The sequence below is a fragment of the Triturus cristatus genome, chromosome 10, assembly GCF_964204655.1.
Source record: "Triturus cristatus chromosome 10, aTriCri1.1, whole genome shotgun sequence".
In the NCBI taxonomy this organism is placed as follows: Eukaryota; Metazoa; Chordata; class Amphibia; order Caudata; family Salamandridae; genus Triturus; species Triturus cristatus.
In genome coordinates, this window is record NC_140593.1 from 1,000,302,765 (window position 1) to 1,000,327,511 (window position 24,747).

The 24,747-nt window shown below is 40.3% G+C and overlaps 1 protein-coding gene across 3 annotated transcripts in view; it reads left to right on the forward strand.

Moving 5' to 3' along the window:
• EPN2 (epsin 2) overlaps positions 1 to 24,747 on the forward strand; it is a 305,236-nt gene that overhangs the window by 73,572 nt on the left and 206,917 nt on the right. The window lies entirely within an intron of this gene.

The window sequence follows — 24,747 nt, forward strand, 5'->3', positions numbered from 1 at the left end:
GTAGGAGTGTGTTTGAATGAACAGTGACTGTGCGCATTCACCCATGCGGCGACCTGAACTAGTAATCGTCTTCGGTCTAAAAAGAAAACTCCTATAAATGCTTTATTAATTTGATTAATACTTGTATCAAATACATTGGAGTGACAATACAGTAGACTCCAAGTAAGCATTATTGAGTTAGCTTTTCTGGCTGTTTCCTAGCCCTCATTGCAATTGAGCTGTAGAAACTTTTGAATTTTATATGTATTTTTATTTTTTGATGTTTTGCATAGCGCAAACTCGACCCTAAGGTTTTGGAATGCTTTACATGAGCATCAGCTATATTACACACGTTTTGGGGTTTTTTTTTGCACGGAAGGAATAATTGATTTGCCCAGAATTACAGGATGTTGAAATGACTGTAGAGACTCGATCCCAGTTCCAGAGTCAGGAGATCTGGCTGGAACGCCACAATCCTCTCCTACACGCATAATGGGATTTGATAATCTGCAATGATTTGGTGTTTCTGTAAGTTTAGTGCTCTGCAGTGGGTATGGGAAACTCCCAAATAAATTATATAGTGCTTGGAAGCCAGGGGTGTGGCAGAGCTGAGGGGAGTAAAATAGTGCTGGTATGGTAACGGGAAGTCTCTGAAGGTGGTAATCTAGGTGCTCACCCTCTTATGAGGTCTTGCTTAAATAGCAAAGAGAAGGAACCTGGCTGACCTGAACTGGCATAGCGTTGTATATCCTAGGAGCATAACAGGTGAATGCTTGGGCTTCGCTTTGTCCTTTCTAGTGCAGTGATCCTGTTGCTGCGCATCATGCATACTCCACTTGACAACTTAATCTGGGTTACTTTTAAGGCCCCAAAGGCTAGACCTATTGGCTATGCCAATGCTTGTTGAAAATTATCGTGGCTCCTGTCGCCACGGCTGGCACCGACAAACAATTGGAAGGCATACGGCGTTATCAGGCAGGCAACAGAAATATATATATATATATATATATATATATATATATATATATATATATATATATATATATATATATATATATATTCACTGAAAAAACCATGGGTTTCACACACGTTATAGTTACGAATTAGCATTTAAAAAACCTTGCAAATTCACTTAAAAAACCATAGGTTTCACACATGTTATAGTTAGCTGGACATTTCACTCGCAAAAAACCAATGAAATTCCCCCGTTATAGTTAGTGCAGGCAACTATAACTCACGCGACCGCAATCCTCTGCTGATGACGTCAGATATTACATCACTGTATTTAGACACTTATTTACCCATGTCTTCTTCCATTAATCTTTAGCTATACATATATTAAAAATATATATTTTTCATAAAGACACATATGTCATCAGTGATGTAATATCTGACGTCATCAGCAGAGGATTGCACCCACGGTTCGCAGTGCGTGCCTTGCGCGCGCGGTGCGCGCACCTCGCGATTTTTAAAAAGAAAAAAACATTTTTTTTTTCACCCGTGGGGTTCCTTCTGTGACCCCCTGACCAAGGCTAAGGGGTCAGGAACTGTCCACTCTGCCCCCTTTTCACGTTCTCCACCTTTTTTTTTCACCCCCTCAGACTGCGAGAGACAAAATGGCGGCCGACACTTCCTGGTTTCGACCGATTCGAATGTTTATCGACATCTAACAACCAATCAGAATTGCGCTCGCGCACGGCAGGGTGCGTGCACCGTGCGCGCACGGTGCGCGCGTATAGATATTGATATGCTTTTAAATGCTATTTTCTCAGGAAATACTGAACAGATTTACACCAGACCTGCAAAAGGCACTTCCTTGACCTTATGGCTACCTCTCTGCCAAATTTCACGTAATTCTGTTCAGCCGTTCGGGCTGTAGCTGCGACTAAAGGTCCTATGGGAAAATGCATGGGGGAAACGTGTTTTGGGACCCCCCCCTTTTTCTCGGCCCCCGCTTGACGAATCACCCCGAGACTTTCAGGGTAGGAGCTGAGCGGAGCGCCCCATTAGTTTTGAAAATTTTGCGAGGATTCGTCAACCGGTGCCAAAATTTTGAGATTTCCTATGGATATATATATATTTGGCTCACAGTTCCATCGGGTATTCGTACCCGTAACAGAAGACAGCACTCACGGGGGAGAGTTCAAAAGATTTATTTCCTGAACTCCGGGCAAACAGACGCGTTTCGGCACTTAGCCTTTGTCAATTTCTGCACGTAAACGCTGCGGCCATATTTTATTTATAAATGTGCATTCATTCATGATATCCGGTGTATAAACAGAAAAAGGACTATTCATAAGACGGCAACAAATCATTCCGCCATCTTTGAATGTCTAAAAGCGGAACGCAATGCAATAAATATAGCGTTACTTCCACATTATAACGTAAGTTAATCGTTAATAACAGTTTATACAACCCTAAATGGGAAAATCAATTATACATGATAGATTTATAGTTATCATTATAACTATCAAAATCTCGCCCACAGATGGGCCAAAATTCTGCCTTCTACCAGAGATCCCATGGCACCACATCTAAACAAAACATGATCAGTCAACACCCGATATACAATTTCGCACACATATTTCAGAATGGTTCTAACCAATACAAAAAATACAGAAAGAATGATTCATCATGTTGATGAATCATACCCAGTAGCGAGACATTACAACAAGATACATTGCCGTAATAAGGATCTTTTATCATATTTTTGTTTAGATCATGTATGAAAGATGGCGGAATGATTTGTTGCCGTCTTATGAATAGTCCTTTTTCTGTTTTTACACCGGATATCATGAATGAATGCACATTTATAAATCAAATATGGCCGCAGCGTTTACGTGCAGAAATTGACAAAGGCTAAGTGCCAAAACACGTCTGTTTGCCCAGAGTTCAGGAAATAAATCTTTTGAACTCTTCCCCCGTGAGTGCTGTCTTCTGTTACGGGTACGAATACCCGATGGAACTGTGAGCCGAATATTGAAGCGGGAACACCCCCGCTTGGCGTGCACCCGTTCGAGAGTGCAACTGGCTGGTGTTGCGGAGCGAAAAAAAAAAATTATATATATATATATATATATATATATATATATATATATATATATATATATATATATATATATATATATATATATATATATATATATATATATATATATATATATATATATATATATATATATATATATATATATATATATATATATATATATATATATATATATATATATATATATATATATATATATTTTCATTCCAAAATTAAACATCGCTTCTTCTGCGGTGCTGGGACCCATGGAGGGTGGCATACACGCCGGCGAAGCTCGCCGTCAAAGTATCAGAAAATCCCAGTAATAACGTATGCTCTCAGTAATAAAGGCACGGCAACTCCGTAATGAAGGTCAGAATATTTATTACACAAATATATATATATATATTTATTCATATTCTTATCTCATTACTTATAGTATTATGTAGAAACTTAAACCAGGTAGGCCAGTTGCCTTGGCAAGGATTTTGAAGTGTCCCTGTACGTGAATGTTTGTTACATTGGATAGTTAGAGCACAGATTCAAACCCTTGTTGGTGCTCTGCCTAGTTAGAGCACAGATTACAAAGATGTTAATGTTGGGTGGTACTCTGCCTAGTTAGAGCCCAGATTGCACTGATCCAAAAGTATCTCCTCAATTCCAAGGTTTTCAGTAATCTCACATCAGTGATTGTACTCGAAATGTTAAATGTGGGATGCAGAAGTACCTGACAGTTCCAAGTGGGGCCCTCAATTTCCCCTGATACATGTGGAGTTATGTTATACGCAGTAAATACTAATTTTCACCAATTTCCGGATCTAGCGACTTCACCTGGTGACTTGCCCAGGTAATTAGTCCTAACAGACAACGACGCTCTAGTGTTTTAATGCTGAGATTACATGGCATGTGATGCATCTGAATACTGGGCAACATTTATCATCACTGCTAAATTACCAATCTGATCATTTTCACTCGTTCGGCCCATAACATAACCTACTTCAACCACTGGTCCTCCAATGCATCTTCTATGTGCCCTAACAGGGACTTGGATATTCAGAGCCCGTGAGGCAATTCTTTATGGGGACCTGGAATAGGAAATGCCATAAACATACTAATTTCCATTGCCCATTCACATTTGTCATCAACAAATGTAGATCATAAAACAAAGTTCACTCCAAGAATGACTCAAATACGATAACATTTGCTCATGTAAATAATTTATCTAAAGCCTCAATTTGAATGGTCAGGAAACATGAAATCGCATTTCGTAATCCGATTTAAAAGCAACCAATTAGTAAATAGGCCACCCAATGTCATACAGATTCAGATAAGAAAATATTTGTTGGTGGTTGCCTAGGAAGGAAATAAGAGAGAAACATTGTAAAAATTAAGATTCAGCGTTTAGTTCATACAAACCAAATAATGAGAGTCGAAGTTCAACGTGCCACGGGAAAGAATCCGTAAACACTTCATCTGAAAGGTTACCACCTGCACACTTTACCAGATGGTAATGTGCAGATTTGAGTCAGTTGAGGAAAGTTCAGTTCAAATGTGTTTGGCATTAAAGGGAAAATCAGAGTTCAGTCCGACAGCATGCCAGGCAGAAAAATAGATAATGACAGCCAGCCCAGCCAGACTCCTCCTTCAAGGGGCGATTATACTTCCAAAAGTTTTAGTTTACGCCCACAAAGTATCCGTTCTTGTCATCTCATATGCTTTCCATTGGTCATCCACAGTGGCCTGTTCCTGGTGTGATCAATACCTCACTGAACAAGCATTGGCATAGCCAATAGGTCTCGCCTATGGGATCTTATAAGTGTGTAGCCAGAGCTAGTGGCCTTGCCAATGTGTTTAGGCTATGTTGTAGAGCTGTGTGGCTGCTGTGCAGCATGTTGAAAAGTTATAATAAAGTGTTATAAACATTTTTGTTACCTTATATTTAACCAAGTAAACATTATGTTCAAATGAACGACCCTATTGAAAAAAGAATTAACATATACGTCTTCCAGTTTGTCTGTCGTGGTAGTGAGGTGATGATGTGCTGATGCTCAGGTGATGCAGAGTTATACTGACATGGTGCTGAGGTGGTGGTGTGATTGTATGGGGGTGGTGCTCAGTGATGCGGAGTTGGTGCTGTGCGGGTGATGTGCTGATGTGGTGCTGCATTGGTGCTGCGGTGGTGCTGTGCTGGTGCTGTGCTGATGCTTTGATGGTGCTGCGCTGGTGCAGAGTTGGTGCTTTGCCGGTGGTGGTGCACTGATGTGGATGTGGTGCTGTGCTCATGCAGAAGTGGTTCTGTGGTTGTGGTGAGTGATGCTGAGTAGATTCTTCGCTGGTGCAGAGGTGGTGCAGAGTGATGCTGCGGTGGCGCTGAGTGAATCTGTGCTGGTGCTGTGCTGATTCTGCACTGTTTCCAAGGTAGTGCTGCACTGGTAGTGAGGTGATGCTGCACTGGTGCTGCGCTGGCGCTGAAGTGATGCTGTGCTGGTGCTGAGTTCATGCTGATTTAAACTGATGTAGTGCTAAGGTGGTGGTGTGCTTGTGCAGAGGTGGTGCTAAAAAGTTGTTCAGTAATAGTGAGGTGGTGCTGAGTGATGCTTTGTTGGTGCTTTGGTAATGCTGTATTGGTGCTCAGGTGGTGCCTAGTGATGCTGAGGTGGTGGTGTTGAGTGATGCTGAAGAGATACTGGTGCTGAGGTGGTGGTTCTGCACTGATGCTGAGGTAGTGCTTTGTTGGTAGTCAGGAGGTACTGCACGGGTGCTGTGCTAGTGGTGCGCTATCTATGGTGACTTGGTGCGGATGGGGGAAGGCGAACATTAATAGCAGGAAGAGGGCAGGATAGGGCACGAACATGAGGTACAGCGGGATACAGACATCGAACTTAAAAAGGTCAAAAACAAGAGGCAGAAAGCGGGCGGGAGCGGGCATCAAGGTGAACCTTTTAAATATTGTTTTGTCTTTAAATGTGAAATCAGGCTATAATTTTGTATTTAAATTCTGCTTCTTTATTCTACTGTTTGTGATAACAGTCCAGTGCCAAGAATAACATGGACGGTATATCCAAACACACAGTGTTAAAATATTATAATTGTTCGCCGACAGTATGGGGAGAGATATAGACATGCTGTTGCGGAATTGAAAAAAGTGTATGGCGATAAAAGCTCACAGGGAAAGAGGGGGTCCACACCAGGACGACAGTGTCCTGCAATAAATTACATGCAGTCTAAAACAACCTAGAGACCCTCTGTGTCTAACCATTCCCAGGGCAGGAGGCTGAATAAACATTACACAAATAGCTGATTGATTGGCGGTGCCCAATGAGTGCTACAGAACGCTAGCTAAACTACGAGGCATGTCTCGTACGAATACTTTTACCAATGATTGGTGTATCACTAAAAACGCAGTACTCTTGTCCCTTTATTCTATGGCAAGGCATGCTGAGTCTTGCTTCTCATCAACGGATTGTATTCCACAAAAGCAACCGGAATTCAAATTACCATTAATTACGTATTTAAATTCAGCAGGTGAAGATTTTAGTCTACAGCAAACTGGCTTATTGTTGCGATCTACTAAAAATGTATTTACATCCATGTTCATGGCGCGATTAATTAAGCTTGGTGAATGCGTACACCGACTAGTCTGCCTTTTAATTTTGCAGTAGTATAACTATTTCTGGCTCGCGTGATCGGATGAGATCTCTAGTACATTGTCAATATTCTTTGCATTAACTTTGTAACACACAAACACAGTTACAAAGACATGGCAAAGTTTGCCGCTCCCTTTCCGCCCACGCCCTAAGCTACGGCAGGCACTTCAAACATTGCTTCTGTTCAGAATATGGAAGCATTTAAAAATTATGATATGGCAGAGTACATGTTCTTTTTATAGAATGTGTGTTCCATGCCAGGGAGGGCGGTCACCTCTGGTGTCCAGGGATTATGACAGTCTGTCCAAGAGACACGCTGCCACGCACCATCAGGGTCCTGGTCCCGCCCCGCATAGCTAAACAGAAAATAATTTGATCTTTACATACCAGCTGGCGCTTAATGAGCACAATGAAACAATTAAACTGCTATCATTAACAAATCATCTGATGGGACAAAAAACAACACAAGTGAAGGTTTATATGGGTATTTGTTTTATAACTTTGTTGCCTAAAGACGGATAATTAATGTTCATATTTTATCTGACCACGGTCTCCTTGGTCTACTTATTGCTTTCTGCTAATGCTGTCCTGTACAGTACTCGCATGCAGCATTTGTAAAAGAGCAGGGTGGGGGAGGAGAAAACTGACACAGACAAAAGAAATGCATACCTCCGCAATACTTAGAGATGAGGCTGGGGCGGCCGTCGCACTAATTATAATTAAAATGTTATCTGCGGGGTTAAGGTTGAATTGAGTTGCAGCATTGTTATTAAAGGAAACGCACAAATGTGCACAAACAGCTGTTTAAAAACAACGAGCAAAAAGGAGACACAGAGGGCGGAGCAAGTGAGTGGCCGGGACGTGTGGGCGAGGAGAGAGAGGGAGATGAGGTAGGGAGCAGGAGATGAGCCCGTGAGTGGTGCGCGCATGCGTGGAAGAGCAGTCTGCTCATTTTCGAGCACTGCACTCGTGCTTGTGGCGCCTCGCTGCTCGCTCCCGCAAGGTGGATGCCGCCACAAGCACGAATGTGTGCTTGAAAATGAGCAGACCGATGGCTAAAGGCCCTCTCCAAGGGCAGCACATGCGCGCTGCCTAGGCGAGACCTTAAAATCCGGAAGCATTAAGTACTCCTTTTTCAAAATCATCAAATTCAATTATTTTATATTTCCATCCTTTCCTCGGAAGTAAGAAGATTCATTTTGTTCACTGTCTGTTCTCAGACACTCTCTCTGGGTTTGCACTTTTATCAATACATTTCTGTCAAAAGTGTTACCTGAGTCAAGAGAGAGTTCTTTGTTTTAGAACACAAAATGGAAACTTCATAAAGTTCTTACAGCGTTTAAAGTGACTACTTCAGCTAGATTGGTTTTCAAATAAGGAAAGAAAAGCTTCTGAGGCCTTCATGAAAATTTGCTACATCCTTACCAGGTTATGATCAATTTTCTTAGTTAATTCAATCATTATTCTTTTTACAGAACTTTCATGTAAATATCAGGCACTACCAAAAATTACTTGCATATTTATCGTTATCGTCAGCACATTTCAATTTTAATTTTAGTTTCTCAGACCACGTGATTACATACATAGGTAAATAATATCTGTTTCTCTCTCTGTTTAAATTTTTTCACATTTCCATGTTTTAAACACTTTTGCATGCTTTTACGATGCAGTATGAAATCTCCCGTTTTTCATTTCAACCATTTTACATGTTTTCATCAAGAATTTAATATCGTAAATCTCTTTTGACAGTGAGTATACTGTGCTCTTGGGCACACACTGCAACGCACGCAAGCTTTGTGATCTTATCTCACCCCAGTGGTGCAACTAAATTTGAGGCCCCACCCCCTGAAAAGTACAGGGAGGGGCACCCCCATCCAGACTCAGTTAAGAGGTCTCAGGCAAGGGAACTCTGCTGAGGGCCCCCCTGGAGCTCAGGCCCACCCCAGCACTGGGGGGCCTATGTTATGTTACAGTCTCGTGCACATCGAAGGCTGTGGATCTTCATCGTACCAGTTCCGATGCGGTTTGTTCTCTGCATGAAGCGTCTCCCCATTGCTAAACCCACACAGAATACACGGTCTGTTCTTTGCAGCTGTGTGTTATGCTAATGCATTAGCAACAGGATACACCAATTGATATTCTGCTGCTGTAGCAGAAAGTAAGCATTAGTATTGTGCTGTGCAAATGAGCAGCTGACTGTAAAAGTTTACACAACGCTTATTCCAAGAAATGTGGGGATGTTTGTCATAATATGCCATATGACCAGGAAGTGTCCGCTTTTAGGATATTTACACAAACATGGACAAAACAATGCTGAAATTAAAGTGAAATGGAAAAAATATTCTTGGGTACAATCCACCATATCACAGATGCAATTCAATCAAATATACTTTAATGTATTATAGAAATGTAATTATAAAAGCAACAATCCATTATATATATATATATATATATATATATATATATATATATATAGAGAGAGAGCCACATCCTTGGAAATCGCCGGGACACTTTCATCTCGGTGCAATCACAGGGTCCAAGAATCCCTGTTATCTTAATGTCGTTCCACAGCGCACCATCGCACTCCATGCACTCCTTCCAAAAAGGCACAAATCCGCGGTTCAAGTTTCAAAGTGATTTATTCAGCATCAACAGCCAAATTACCCAACGCGTTTCGGCGTGAACCGCCTTGGTCACGGGTAAATTCCGCCATACCGACTCTCGGTTTTTAAACATTTCAGTCGTGAATGTGACGAAACAAATAAACAAAACAAAAGGACATTTGCTGATCCAATACATACATCGTAATGTTATTGTCAGTGCGTCGGCCATATTGGAGTGATAGATGTAGTCTTATTTCATATATATACATTTTCAAAATTTCATATATTGTATACGATTTTCCAGTGTGGCGGTTCGTTCATAACAAAAATATCAACAGACAATGAATTCATGCTTATTGAGTATCCGAGTATATGTAAACTTCGTATAGCGTGGTATCAACAGGAATTACCAGACTAGTGATAATAACAAGAGCATACATACAAAGTATTTCGTTAGCGCTGAGTTGCAAAGTTTACCCTTTAAAAAGGGCCCGTGAACATTTTATTCATCCACGGTGTTATATTGTCAAGTACAACTTTATTGATATGAACGAGCCGCTCATCGCTAACCAAAGCGGCACGACTTCTCAGGTTTAAATGACCATCAATATTCTTAGAATTCTAGTATGTATGCAGATAACTTTCTATTATCAATTCAGCCCCAGTGGGCCTTGGTGAAGAAAATTCAAATTTAACATTTTTCAAATTTACATTTTCAAACTATGATGCCTGCTATGACATGAACCCTAGTGGGTAATTATGTCTTTTGCAAAGTACATAATCCACATATGACCTTCTAATTTTTTATATATAGTCGGTATGGCGGAATTTACCCGTGACCAAGGCGGTTCACGCCGAAACGCGTTGGGTAATTTGGCTGTTGATGCTGAATAAATCACTTTGAAACTTGAACCGCGGATTTGTGCCTTTTTGGAAGGAGTGCATGGAGTGCGATGGTGCGCTGTGGAACGACATTAAGATAACAGGGATTCTTGGACCCTGTGATTGCACCGAGATGAAAGTGTCCCGGCGATTTCCAAGGATGTGGCTCTCTATATTATGAATAGCCGGTTGACCGCAACGTGGGACAGTACAATTGAAATTTTGGACACACAGTGGAAACGGACGAACCGAAGCGTGCAAAGGAGTTCGATTCAAACCGCGAAGAGGACCGAAGTCGCTGGAATTCAAACAAATAATTCCTTGAGTATGTAATCCTCAGCGAAAGACGAACACACGCTTTCTGGTGAGTTTTCACTAAGAATTGTGACATTATCAGTACTTTGTCCCCTGTTTGCTTTCTTTTCCTTATGAACATTGTCCATAGCAGGACTTATACGTTTATGGAGGAGCTTCCAAAAATTGCGCTTTGCGCTTTGCACTCAATCCGTGGGTTCATGATAAACTAACATTTTTGGATACTCATATCAGCAAATCTGTATCAGCCATCATGGAAGACGACATGGATGCACGCAGAAGACTTAGAGTAAAAACCATGTTTTTTACAACAAATGAACAGTTGCCTACCCAAGGATCAGAGACATTACCCACCTCTCTAAATCAAAAATATCACAAGCTAGAGAAATTGATTAAAAAGGAAGTATCAAAATGGTGGGAAGCGATAACATTAGAGAAATACCAAGAGGAAGGCAGAGTCCCTAGAGGGCTCCGTATCCTCATTGCTCCGTCATATGAAGACCCAGATCCAGAACTAGCCAATGAATGGGCAAGTAACCTGATGGAATGTTCAAACAGAATGTTATCTATATTGATAAAGTTTGCATGGAGAGAACGCACAACTTTATTAAAATTGATCTCTGATCTGAAAGAGGAAATACAAAAAGAGGAAAATATGGAAAAGTTTGCCACAAGAATGGAAGAAATCAACAAAAGAATTGAAAAACATGAGGAGGAAATTATAGCGAAGAAAGAAAGGAAATTTCTTCGTGATAAGATTGACTATCAAACAGGCAGGATCTTCACTTTTGGACGCAGATTTGACAATTTTCAAACAAAGGAGACAGCTGCTACTGAAGAGAAAACGGTGACCGATGTAACAGAGGATAGTGACAAGGATGAGGTCATTGAGAGTGATATATCAGATGAAGGAACAGTAGCTGATAAAATCTTACCAAGACCAATAAATATATTGAACAAGACCCACAACAACCTCGATGGGAATGGAAACAAGGGGTCAAAAAAATCGAAAATGATGAACTCCCAGAATGTGGTAAATCTTTCTAATCATTTGCTAAGTTCCATTGAATATGATGTCTTACAATATGGCCTTTCGTTCTGCCCCACAGCATCTTTTTCGTACCCCAAGGAAAGGGTAGATCTTTATCACTTTACTAGAAAACTGCGTCTACACAAATGGAACAAATTGAAAGTGAAGAGCACCCAACCTCAGAACTATTCTAGTAAAATTGGTCCTGTACAGGACTCTATCAATGAGGTTAACACTCTGATTGCCTTAAAAGAATTACAATGTGAGGAAAACGCTGACTGTAGCCCCATTACAGCTCAGTCTTTGGGTTACAAAACTGATTTAAACTATCCCAACAGTTTTGCACCAAAATCGTGTTTCAATCCTACTATGCCTTCAAGTGGTATAGATATTTTTGAAACACTGGTGATTGCCGACCTAAAATCTTTGGCCAAAAGAAAAGATAAATGGCACAATGACAACCTAAATAAACAACAAAGGGTAGCTATAAAAACTCTACATGAAGACAAGGGGATAGTGATCCGCCCATCGGATAAAGGGGGCAATGTAGTCATACTCAATACAGAAGACTACCTACAGGAAGGAATGCGCCAGTTAGCAGTTAAGGAGTGTTATGAAATTGTAGAGAGAAGCATTATTGAACAGTCCAACACCACATATCACAATATGCTTAAGACATGGCACTCGCAAGGAATCCTAGAATGGAATGAATATTCCTTCTTGCTTAACCGCACACCCAAAGTGGCATTATTATATCTGTTGCCAAAACTACATAAGGACATGGTGAGTCCTCCTGGGAGACCTATCGTGTCCTCTATAGGCTCCCTGTTAGAGAAGACCTCCAAATACATCGATTACTTTTTACGTATATACGTGGAAAGTCTCCCCTCCTATCTGAAAGATAGTAGAGATTTCCTCAATAAAATCAGGAATGTGAATTGGCAGAAGGGCCATCTGCTGATCACATTGGATGTTTGCAGCCTGTATACCAGTATTAAACATGCTGATGGTATACAGGCTTGTAAACATTTCTTGATGTCACGCTCTGTTTCCTTCCTACAACACACAGACATGATATTACAGATGATGAAATTTTGCCTAGAAAATAATTTTTTTATTTTCAATGATGTATTTTACAGACAGACACAAGGTACTGCTATGGGTACTTGTTTTGCTCCCAGTTACGCCAATCTCTTTATGGGGTACTGGGAGCAGCAAGTGCCCAAGGTGAACAGTTTATATCGTGACCATGTAATTACATGGTTACGATATATTGATGACTTATTCATCATCTGGGAGGGCAGTGAAGTACTTGCCAGGGACTTCATCAATGGTCTCAATAACAATGAGATCAACCTAAAATTTGAAGGTACTATCAGCGAATCCTGTATTGAATTTTTGGATTTAAATGTGCAGGTTGTGGACGATAAATTAACAACTAAATTGTATCGAAAAAAGACATCAGGAAACACATTACTGCATGCTGATAGTGGACATCCCAAAGCCCTCATAAATAGCATTCCGTACGGTGAGTTTCTTCGGGCTCGAAGGAACTGCAGTACCAATTATGATTTTGAACAGGAATGCATAATCATGAATGAAAGATTCCTGGACAGGGGCTACAAACCCAACATAATAACACAAGCCCGCCAGAAAGTCGCTAATCTCTTACAAGAGGACTTATTGGCACCCAAAAGTAACCTAGATGAGGGTAAAAATGAAAATGAAGTCATTAGATACATAACTACCTATAATTTGGGTTCTTACCACGTAAGAAAGTGTCTTAAAAAACATTGGGGCATCCTCAAAACTGAACCTACACTTGAGGGAGTCGTGAAGGACAAGCCCAATGTGACATATAGGAAGTCAGATTCTTTACGTGACAAAATATGTAGCAATGAGATTAGCCAAACGAAACCAGGATCCAAAGGAGTTCAGGGCTTCTTTACTTGCATGTCATGCAAAGCCTGTAAATACAGCTCTAATGTGAAAAAAGTCTACTATCCTATCTTAAACCAAGATAGATACATTGAAAAACATCTTACGTGTGTATCTGACCATTGTGTTTATGTTTTAACCTGCCCATGTGCCAAGAGATACGTAGGCAGCACTATGTTTGCTGCAAAAAAACGCATCCTTGAGCACATGAGGGCGATTCAGAATAAGGATAAACTTTCCCCAATAGCACGGCACTACGAGGAATTTCACAACAGCAACCGAAATCTATTGAAATTTTTTGTGATAGACCGTATACCTGTAACAATGAGGGGAGGGGACAGAATTCGCAAGCTGAGGCGATTAGAATCTCACTATATTCTAGAACTTAATACTAAGATTCCAGATGGTCTGAACTCCGAGGAAGAGATGTCCTGGTTTCTTGGAGATTAACTTGTTGGATTTTCTTATCAGGATAATCATGGTCTGTTATATATTTGATTTTGAGAACATTCTAGGCAAATTTTAATTAGCTCTAAGGTCTCCTGCTGTAATTCATGTTTTTAACAGTTAATAGTCATATAAAGTATGTCTATTTTTTTAAATGAGAAGGACAATATTTAGTGTCATTGAATTATGTTCTGTTCATTTTTTCAGATGGTGTTCACAAATGAAGGGTATCTGAGTTGAAGATATTGACTAATACCAGATCTAGTAATTTCTGATGAAGTTTATTTTACCTATCACATGAAGATGATTATGTGCCTTTGCTTATATTTTTTTTGCAAGTGCCATTACATGCAATATGACACATATATCATTATGTAAAAGAAATATTAATATATATAAAAAATTAGAAGGTCATATGTGGATTATGTACTTTGCAAAAGACATAATTACCCACTAGGGTTCATGTCATAGCAGGCATCATAGTTTGAAAATGTAAATTTGAAAAATGTTAAATTTGAATTTTCTTCACCAAGGCCCACTGGGGCTGAATTGATAATAGAAAGTTATCTGCATACATACTAGAATTCTAAGAATATTGATGGTCATTTAAACCTGAGAAGTCGTGCCGCTTTGGTTAGCGATGAGCGGCTCGTTCATATCAATAAAGTTGTACTTGACAATATAACACCGTGGATGAATAAAATGTTCACGGGCCCTTTTTAAAGGGTAAACTTTGCAACTCAGCGCTAACGAAATACTTTGTATGTATGCTCTTGTTATTATCACTAGTCTGGTAATTCCTGTTGATACCACGCTATACGAAGTTTACATATACTCGGATACTCAATAAGCATGAATTCATTGTCTGTTGATATTTTTGTTATGAACGAACCGCCACACTGGAAAATCGTATACAATATATGAAATTTTGAAAATGTATATATATGAAATAAGACTACATCTATCACTCCAATATGGCCGACGCACTGACAATAACATTACGATGTATGTATTGGATCAGCAAATGTCCTTCTTTTGTTTTGTTTATTTGTTTCGTCACATTCACGACTGAAATGTTTAAAAACCGAGAGTCGGTATGGCGGAATTTACCCGTGACCAAGGCGGTTCACGCCGAAACGCGTTGGGTAATTTGGCTGTTGATGCTGAATAAATCACTTTGAAACTTGAACCGCGGATTTGTGCCTTTTTGGAAGGAGTGCATGGAGTGCGATGGTGCGCTGTGGAACGACATATATATATATATATATATATATATATATATATATATATATATATATATATATATACACACATACAATATTAGAACATTGCAGTTTTCCATTGGCGCAGTGCAGATTTAAAAAAAAAATCTCAAAACATAAAAAAAGACTTCAAAGTCAGATAACATTTGAAGAAAGCATAATGCAGTTGCATTGGCAAATGTTATGTTTTCTTAAAAGCGTGATTACAAATCTTTCAGTCAAAACAATATACAATTTACAAAAAAAAAGAAAATGTCAAAACATGTTCAGAAAACTCATCACAATGGCAGGAACAGACCGAATCAGTGCTAAAAGTTAATATGCCTATCATAACACTCGCCGTCTCTCCATAAAATAATTTTTGCCCCAAGATTTGTCTGCCTTACAAATGGAGGTGGGTATAAGATCAACTAGGGCCTGCCTAGCGCACAAAGTACGGTTTTGACAAACAGGCAATGGAATTTTTTAAACAATTGTCACAATTCATAGTCAACAATAACCTATTTGTTTAGTAAAGCGTTATTACACCAAATAGAAATTCAAAGTAGTATCAGAGCAACTTGTAATATATCTTCAGCATATTTAGCCTGTACTTCTTGTGACAAAAATAGTGCAGAGCACTAGAAGAGAAAGAAAGGAGACTGTCAAAGGCCATTCTCCTTCCGTTGGGTGCTTCTAGTATTGGACCCCACTGAATCACTACTGGAATTCGAGGGCCCTGTCCTAAGTAAGCAAAGCAAGAGAGCGGTGTGCGAAAACTGGGAGAACTCACAAGAGTGGAATCCATACATAATAAGTAGGGTTACTCAAGATAAGGATATTCACAAGAGTTTGCAGAGGAGTGATACCCGAGGAGCTGTTAGGGTGTAGCGAGATGCTGTGGGAAGAGCAGTCCTGATTGTGGTTGTGGAAATTGAAGAAGGAAAGCACTTGTCTTATCTAGACTGCATTTTCTTTTTTTTCTTTTTTTTCGAGTTTGTCACTGAGTAGCAAAGGCAGCTTGCTGTCTGTTTTTCCTGAAGCATTTTGTCTCCGATTCTTCAGTATTGCTGCTTCAAAAAGACTGCATGCAGCAATGGTGTTTCTAATCTTAGATTCAGGTAATTGGGTGTCTTAGTGAACAGGGGTTTTGGAGGTGATACCTGCTGAAAATCGGGGGGGGAATTAATTTCCTGGGGAGTGAACAAGATCCTTTTAAACTCATCTGAGGGATTGCTGCTTTTAGGATATTTTGCTGGCAGAATTTTAGCTATCCCCTGTGAAAAGTGTTGTCTACATCATGGTGCAGAGGGGCCAGAACTTGTGTGGCAGTTCTGAAGTCTCTTTTCCGAAGAAAGAACTCTACTTTCTGAAGCAGGAGTACTGGCTGCCATATGTTTTTAGGTCTCGCCTAGCTATTGCGTTTACGCAATCGCTATGCAAGACTCTAGTAAGAGGGGAATTTCAAAGTGCTCCCAAAAGTGGATTGCATGGCGAGCACGCGCACAATCACGTGCATCGTGCCGCCATGCAATCCGTTTGGGGAAGCGCTTCAGCCCACTGGCGCGTGCACGTGTAGCCACAGCCTCGGCATCCTACTTCAAAGGGTCCGCTCCCCCGCCAGGAATGCGCTCCCCCGCCACAGCATGCTGAGAGATTGTTTCCTCATGGCGCCTCTCACAACTGTCCCTCCCCCACCACAGGGCTAGTTTTCCTTGGTATGTGTTTCAGCTCCAAAATTACAAGTAATGAATAGCAGAACATTTGATGCTATCGATATTATGTCACAGATTTATCACAAACTATGATGTCACAGACTGATCAATTCATTAAAATTATTTTTATATCCTAAAGACTTCATTTAAATTGTACCACATTGCTTACAATTTGCTTCATCAAAAGACAACAAATGAGTTATTGAGTTACACGCCCCTAAAAATATACTCTGTAGTAAATAGTTGAGTGCAGGTGCTGTCTGTCGGGTAATGTGAAGTGTCTGTCGCATTTCACCTGGGATTCTCGCATGCCCACACTGAAAAAAACACACTTCTATGTTTTGAAGGCCTTAAAAAAGTTGATTCGTTTGAAAAAAAAAATGCGTTTTAAGTGCCCCTAACAATCCGCACTCCTGTTTCTTCCTATTACCCCTAAAGCCCACTCGTGTCCTGCTTTAAATAACAAGATGTCCCAGCGTGTTTGTTGGAAATCTGAAACTCACCCCCCCCCCCCCCTCCAAGTATGCTGACCAAGCTCCACCCGCCCCCCCCACGGAAGGACTGATGTTGGCTGCTGTCTGTTGCCACCTGTGACCTCCTGCAGCCCGCCAGAGGCCCACAAGTAGCTTCTACCTAGGCGCGCGACACCCTACATGGATCCTCACCACACTGGCAGTGAGGGGGAGAGGCACAGACCGGCCCCTCCTTTCCATGGCCACTTCTTTGGTGCCACCCCTGCCCAAAAGTTGATATTATCTTTTTTGATACTCGAATTGCATATTGTAAATGATTAAACGCATTTACATAAAACATTTATTCCAAAAACATATTAATAAATGTGTGAATGTCTTTCTACAGCTCGGTATGCTAGTTGTGAAATCTTCTTTAATATTTCAAACATGTTTGGTTTGCTTATGAATATTTTTTGCAGTCAAGTCTTGAGCAATGCCTTTTGCAAATACACTTTCCATGGGATTGGCCAGCTTCCCGGTGGTATTCTGCCGAGTGCTCCCTAGCACAAAGAAATACAGCGTCTGCTTTCTGTAGTCACATAAAAATGCTTGGACTGCGTGTTAGGAATGCCATGTTGCATAGACTCGCTAAACCTGCACAGATGGTTTATCGCCGTCCTTCCTGCAGACGTTTAACGCCCGCGTTTATGACGTGTTTTGAAGCCTCTCTTCAGGAACGTCAAAAACTGATCAACAAATTTAACAATTCTGCCCCTCAAATTTTATTTTGAGCCTAAACCAGTTAAACAGAAAATAAGACGGACTCTGGAATCAGACCATTTTAATAGGTGCAGAAGATATAGTTGTGCTACATTTATGTACACCTCAGTTGAGTAGGGTCCCTGGGTTTCTGTTTTTGTCAGGGGTAATTGTGTACTCCGTGGGACAGAATCTTATTAATTACCACAGTGCCTTGGATCCCTGGGGCCCTGACCCCTGTGCGATACATGGGATCCACTCCTACAATAAATACTGTGCGTTTAGGACCAGTGTATCTCCGCCATGAGGATTAGAAACATCAGCCAGCCTGGACACTCCTACAACTGAGGAAACCACCAGCAGTGGGCGTGACTGAGGAATGGTGGCCTGGACTTCGCATCAATGGAAGCTCCTCATGGACGCGCTTACATGCTTGTAAGCAGAGGGACGTCACAAATAATAACTGGGATTACTACAGCCACTGCATGGCTACTATTTCCATGCTTGGAGCGTAAGAAAGAGGCCGACCATTTTCTCTTTAAACATAAAGCAGACCCAATAACGCGTTGTTTGAGAGCCATAATGTTAAAAAGAGTGAGCGTTCCGGTTGGCATGCTGACTCCAGACGAGTGTCCAGACATCTCAACATGACGCAGTCAGAGGGAGGTGAACTGTCTGATCAAACGTGCCACATAGTATCCGAAACATTGTCGGATGTGCACGCATTGGTGTTGCGGTGGTGAGGGCCCATTTTCAAGGTCTGGTGGCCGCCAGGTCCTCGCAAAGAAAAATTAAAGGTTAAAAAACCGAAGCAAACTTAAAACAAGCATTTGCAATGCAATAGGTCTCACATTTAGGAGAGTTTGAGCTATTGGCATTGTAAATAACAATGCCTTTTATTTATGGGTTGATTTTTAAAACATAAATAAAAGGCATTTCCATTTACAATGCTAATAGCTTAAACTCTTGCAAATGCGAGACCTATTGCATTGCAAATGCTTGTTCATCTTGTGAGTGATGCGAGTCTTAAAGCTGAGGCAGAGAAAACAAAGAAACTTATCACTGATGAAGAATTGAGGTGCTAAGCCATTTAGAATCATTGATGAGAGCCCAAATGTGTAACTTTCATAATCTTTGAATGAGGTTGAATTTGTTTCAGGTAAACCTTGACATACGATCTTCGGTGGTGACAAGGCAGTTGTTTAGATTGACAATATTGTGTAGAAGAGAGATTTCCAGGTACAGCTGTCATTTACATATGAATGTGACTTGAACATCATGCCTTCTAGAGGGTTCAGGTAGAAGTTGAAAATCACAAGCATGCTTTGAGACTTGTGGGAAGCCACAGGTGGCAGGGATGTAGTCTGATCATGAGGTACCTGTCTGGTGTTTATTGGGTATGACGTAAATAATGGAAGTAGGCATCCTTTAAAGCCTGTTCTGTTGGAGGCGATGCTGAGTAGGGTTTGATGGTCGAAAGCCGGCCTCTGAGGTCGAGGTGGACAAGGAGATGAGTTGCCATTGTTTCTGATATGATGTGCATTGCTGATCACTTGATGGTGGTGCTCTCTAAGCTGCACTGTGGCCTGAATCCAGCTAAGTAGACCTGTAAGAATTTGTAGGTCTTGGGTTTCTGGTGTAATTGAATGTTTGTGGCCTTTTCCTTCCCACAAATGTAAGTGACCGATTTGGCAGTAGTTAGCTATGTCTGCTGGGGCCAGGTTGGATTTCTTCAGTACAGGCAGTATCGGCAACTGGTGATGTAAGAAAGAATGGATGGAAAGCCTGTGAAGTATTTACACAAGATAAATCCCCACCCTGGACCCACAACTTTTCTCCCACCAGTTAACTCTAAATTTGTACTACAGGTTAGGAGTAGTATTAGTAGTTATGCGCACAGAAGAGGTCAGTGAGGAAGCGCATTTTGTTCACCCAGTCGGTGTGACTATAAGAGAGCCTGCTAGGGACCCCATCTTGAAGCCACTCTTTCTTCTTTCAAGTGCTTATCACTGGCAGGAGGACCCTGCACATTTTAAGCTGTGACTAACCAAGACAATTATACTCCTCCAAGTGAGATTGGAGAAGTAGGTTAGGCTTCACAGGCCCTCCTAATTAATGGTGCTTAAGCTGAGTTTTCGCCTGTGTTTTGCGATCACACATTTATGGAAATAATTTGAAATAACATTAGTTATATTCTGATATTGATTGCTTTCTTTTCGTTTTTTCTCACAACTTTACCTACTAGTTTGGAAAAAGGATTCATAAGCAGCTACACTTTCACATTGTATGAATGAAATTCAGTGTATATTTGAAATGTAGAAATGTCTTTAATGTCTTTTATTTAGCCTCCATCTTTTATGCTCATCTTTTATGCTGCATGAGGGTTATGGAACCCAAGGTATTCCCTTGGTCTTTCATTAATGAGACAGTTTAAGAAGATGAAGTCGGTGCAGGGTCATTGCTTTTAAGGATTTGAGGAAGGAGTGCCTTTCCAAAAATTAGGTGTTATTCCATAATTCTGAAACGTGGTGCTTCATACTTTAGTAGCCCATGCTAACACTTGATTTTCTGCATTCTCTTCTAGCAGTTTAGGAGTGAAAATAGATGGGTCTTCTGAGTTGCAGCAGAAGAGAGAACATTGAGAAGTACATTATAGAGCCAATAACTAAACCAAACTGTAGAGTTTTTGGTGCCTTTACTACAAATGATTCAGTTGTTTAATTTCTTTTATTGGTCTCCTGCTATTTTAGTTCTCTCTTAGATCACCAAACTGCCATGTCTGTAAAGATCATGTTTTTCTTGTAGAGTACCTTTCGGTAAAATAATTTTCAACTTTTGCAAGAGCTTGATAATACTTAATAGCCTTGAGTTTTACCCACAGTTGGTCGCAAAAAAGCAATTTGATTGTGATTTAAGTGTTACTGCCCCTAAGCATTGCTAGCAAGCTAGTCATATGAGGGCTGGCAGGCGGTTTCTCTCCCACACTTCATGTATATTTGTCCCATATTGTCTGTAGGACTGTGTATGGCTTTTCATCATTTTACTTGTTATACATCTTGAGCTCCCGTACCCCACGCGTTGGATGCAGTGTTATAATCTGATCCCATAGTGAGGAATTCTCAGATTTGTGGGCGCTGCCTTTGGGTTTCGGCTGCCTTGGACTACAAGGGATGTTGTGATGGTGATTTCATCTGTCAAGGAGGCCCTGTGCTGTAGGTGGCCTCATGATGCGAGTGCTCTGAAGTTTGAGGTTTTTCAGTCCTCCATCTTTACCTGCCTTCCTCATTTTAAGAAACAGCAATGGGACTGTAATATTCTCTGTTTGAAGCACATCGTTACTTTGAATTGTTTGCCAAGTTTTTTTTTTTCATATTGTCTACTTGTCTCACTTTTCTATATCTGTTGTACTTTGTTAATCTTTAAATCTAATTTTGGAGAGGTTTATTTAACTTTGTACAATACTTTTTTTTAAAGCAGCTAAGTAATTAATCCAGATAGGTTTAGGGCTGCAAAGCTTCCATTCTGAGATCCGTATCTCCTAATTAATTATACATTTAAATAATCCAATCTTCACATATGAAGTCCAATATTCAAAACTGTGACCCTGGACTAAATGTAGAAGACTTCAAACAGCTTCATTGCCACTGTCAGGGCGAAACTAAACTTTTCTTTTATACAAATGTGTACTCAACTTGAATCCCAAATCACTGAGCCTTACAAAATTGTTAAGTGAAGTCTTTCATATAGTCATTAATTGCTCTTTTTTTCTAGGGTTCTGAATGTTAAAAAAAAAAAAAAAAAAAAAAGTATTGTGAAGAACTGTGTAGGGTGAATGTTCTTACAATGCGGGTGGTAAATGTAAAACTAGCAAAGCTCTCTATTTCCCAGAATTAATGTATGCATGGTTATTGTGTAAAATGTACTATTGGCGTGTAACATGACTTCATCCAACTCCTGTTCCTTCCCAATTATGGGAAACTGTTCACTGATAACAATATTTTGCACCTCAGTTTAAAAATTAAACAAAATTACTTTGCAGCTCAAATTTATTTTTTACCTTGTTCAAAATACTGAATAAGCCCAAGAAATAAAGAATCGTGCAATAGATTTTTAAAGCAAGAAGTGAAACAGCTATGTTACCAGTGGAATCTGTAGCTCTGAGATTAAACAATTATTTGGCTTTTAGAGACAGATTCTACATTTTTAGTTTGTGCAGCAGAATTATAAGAAGTCATGTCTTGCTTTACTTGGATGACCAACATATTAAGAAATCGTGGGTGGTGATAACCTTTCTTTTTATGATTTTGTTGAATCATACTAAAGGTAATTTGAAGTTTTAGTCCTCGTTTTTGGTGGAAATCTCAATTGAGCTTGCTTTATTTCTGAAAATAATATTTCATGTGCAATCTTGAAACTTGCGTATGTGCTGGAAATGCCTCTCATACATTTTGATCTTAGAATTTGCATATCTGTTGTGAATGTGTGTTGTGTGGGCTAACAAGTTGCATATTCCATAGCATTCCAGATTAAAATTAATTACTGCTTGCAGCGGAAAGGAAAAGTTTAGATACACGGTTCTGCCTCTTTTAGCTCCTTCCTCTGGGCCTCATCTATCTAGATAAAAAAAGAAAATCTTCAAGTGCCTCCTAATATATTCAAGCGCCCATCTGTGTGGAGGTATGTGCCGCACAAGGATCAAGACCCCCAGTAGCTTGTAGCTCAGCAGCTTCCTTTTATTTTTTATAGAAAGTGCTTCCAGATGGACTTTGAGCTCTCCAGACACACCCAACTGTTTTCATTAACTCGAAATACCCCAAGCTCTTCCCACTTTAGGACTTCCATGTAGATGCTGCTGCACTGCCATATTTTTGCTTTGCATGCCATCTAAACCACGAGAACGTTGTTCAATAGAAGAACGAAACGTTGCTTAGTACTTACTTTAGACCTTTTACTAAGATCTTGGTTACCTCACGCTCTTTGCTACAAGCAGGAACATAGTATCCTCCTCCAAACGAGGCATGGAGCGACCTTCGTTTCTGTAGGTTTATGAGTTGATTTTCTGTTTTGTGGATTTGCTCGTAATGATTTTTAACCTATTCACGCACAGAGTATTGTATAGGACAGATGATAATGGGTTGGAAGAACGTCCCAATCTATTCTGGTCAGACATTGACAGTTTTCACTCAGCTGGAGCCTGGAATCTGGTTTGTGCTCATTTAACAAATCTGAGTTGGCAATGATATCCCAAGAAACACAGTGCATCACTGGTAGACTGAGCTCCAGGTGTTGTAACATTTTCTCCAGTATGTGTTGATGTTACTAGAGTGTACGTGCCAGAGACTGCTTTGAAGTTATCATATAACAATTTCAAACGAAACGCATTTTTTTCAGTAGGGCATAAATTCCACAAAATATTATTTGCGGAGATCAAGTTCCCTCCAAAGCAGTGATTTTCAAAATGTATTGCTTAATGGGGCAATATCTAAAACTGCATTTGTGGTGTTGGCATATAGTTACATACACATGAATGCGTTTGGGTTTAAAGACTGATTAGATCAGTGCTGATAACATGATCATAGATGCTCGGTTTATTGCCCTAAAAAGAGGCGTTGTGCACCCTCACAGCAGAAGTGGGGGTTGAGTAGAAACTGATTTTCTGTCCCCAACTGTAGCCTACCAGCATAAGTTGGAACCACCATGCTTAAAACTGTAAATTACCCGTAAATATTCTGTTACCTTGTATTGTGTGTGTAATCCTACTCTGTGCAGCGTTGTGATACTCACGGATCATGTTTGCATGCTATAAAACTCTCCCTAAATGCATAAATAAATAGAACGGCATGTGTCCTGCATTTAGCTCGGGCCGGACCCCGGTTTTGCCAGAGTGCCTTCTTGACAGCCTTTTGTGAGCCCCTTATAGGTGGTGCAGGCCAACTATGGTTTCCAGGGCTACAATGGAAAAGCCGTATTGTGCGCAAATGGGAGGGTGAAGAGGCAAATTGGGCAATTGGACCGGAAGTACAGGAGTGAGATCGCATCATATTATTTATTTTGACATTAAATAGGTTTCACTATTAGAGTTACGACTAATATTATTACCATGGTATTATCACTGTGGTGCTAGGTGCATTGCAGCTGTGTCTGTTGTGTATTACCCGAGGCAATCAAAACTGAAAGAGCCTTCTTTACATTACTGCTGGTAATCCTGCACCGAGGTGATCACTGCTGGTAATCTTGCATAAGGTGACCACCAATATAATATTTTCATATGTGAACAACACTAATATTAGTAGTAGCTCGGGGTGATATGCATTGAACAGAAGTAGCCGTTAATACTGGAAAACTAGGAGACCCCTGACTATGCATGATCTAACTACTGAAAACGAGACCACGATGCAAATCCAGTTTATGGACAAATATGATGTTTGGACCGAAAAGGTCTTTGTAACTCTGATGCAAGTATGGCAACTGTAACAAAACTGTATGGGCTACAATATGTACTATTACTGTGCAAGAGCTCTACTGAAATCATGTTTCATTTACAGTTTGCAACAATTTGCCATGAATCAACTGGGCTACTACAACAAGTAGCAATGCATTGATTCTGTCAGATTATTAAAGGGGGAACCTCCATAATGTCACCTTAGCTTTGCTGCTCATTCACTGTGAATTGTAGGTGCTCAAGCGGTCTGCGTCCACTGTACACCTGCA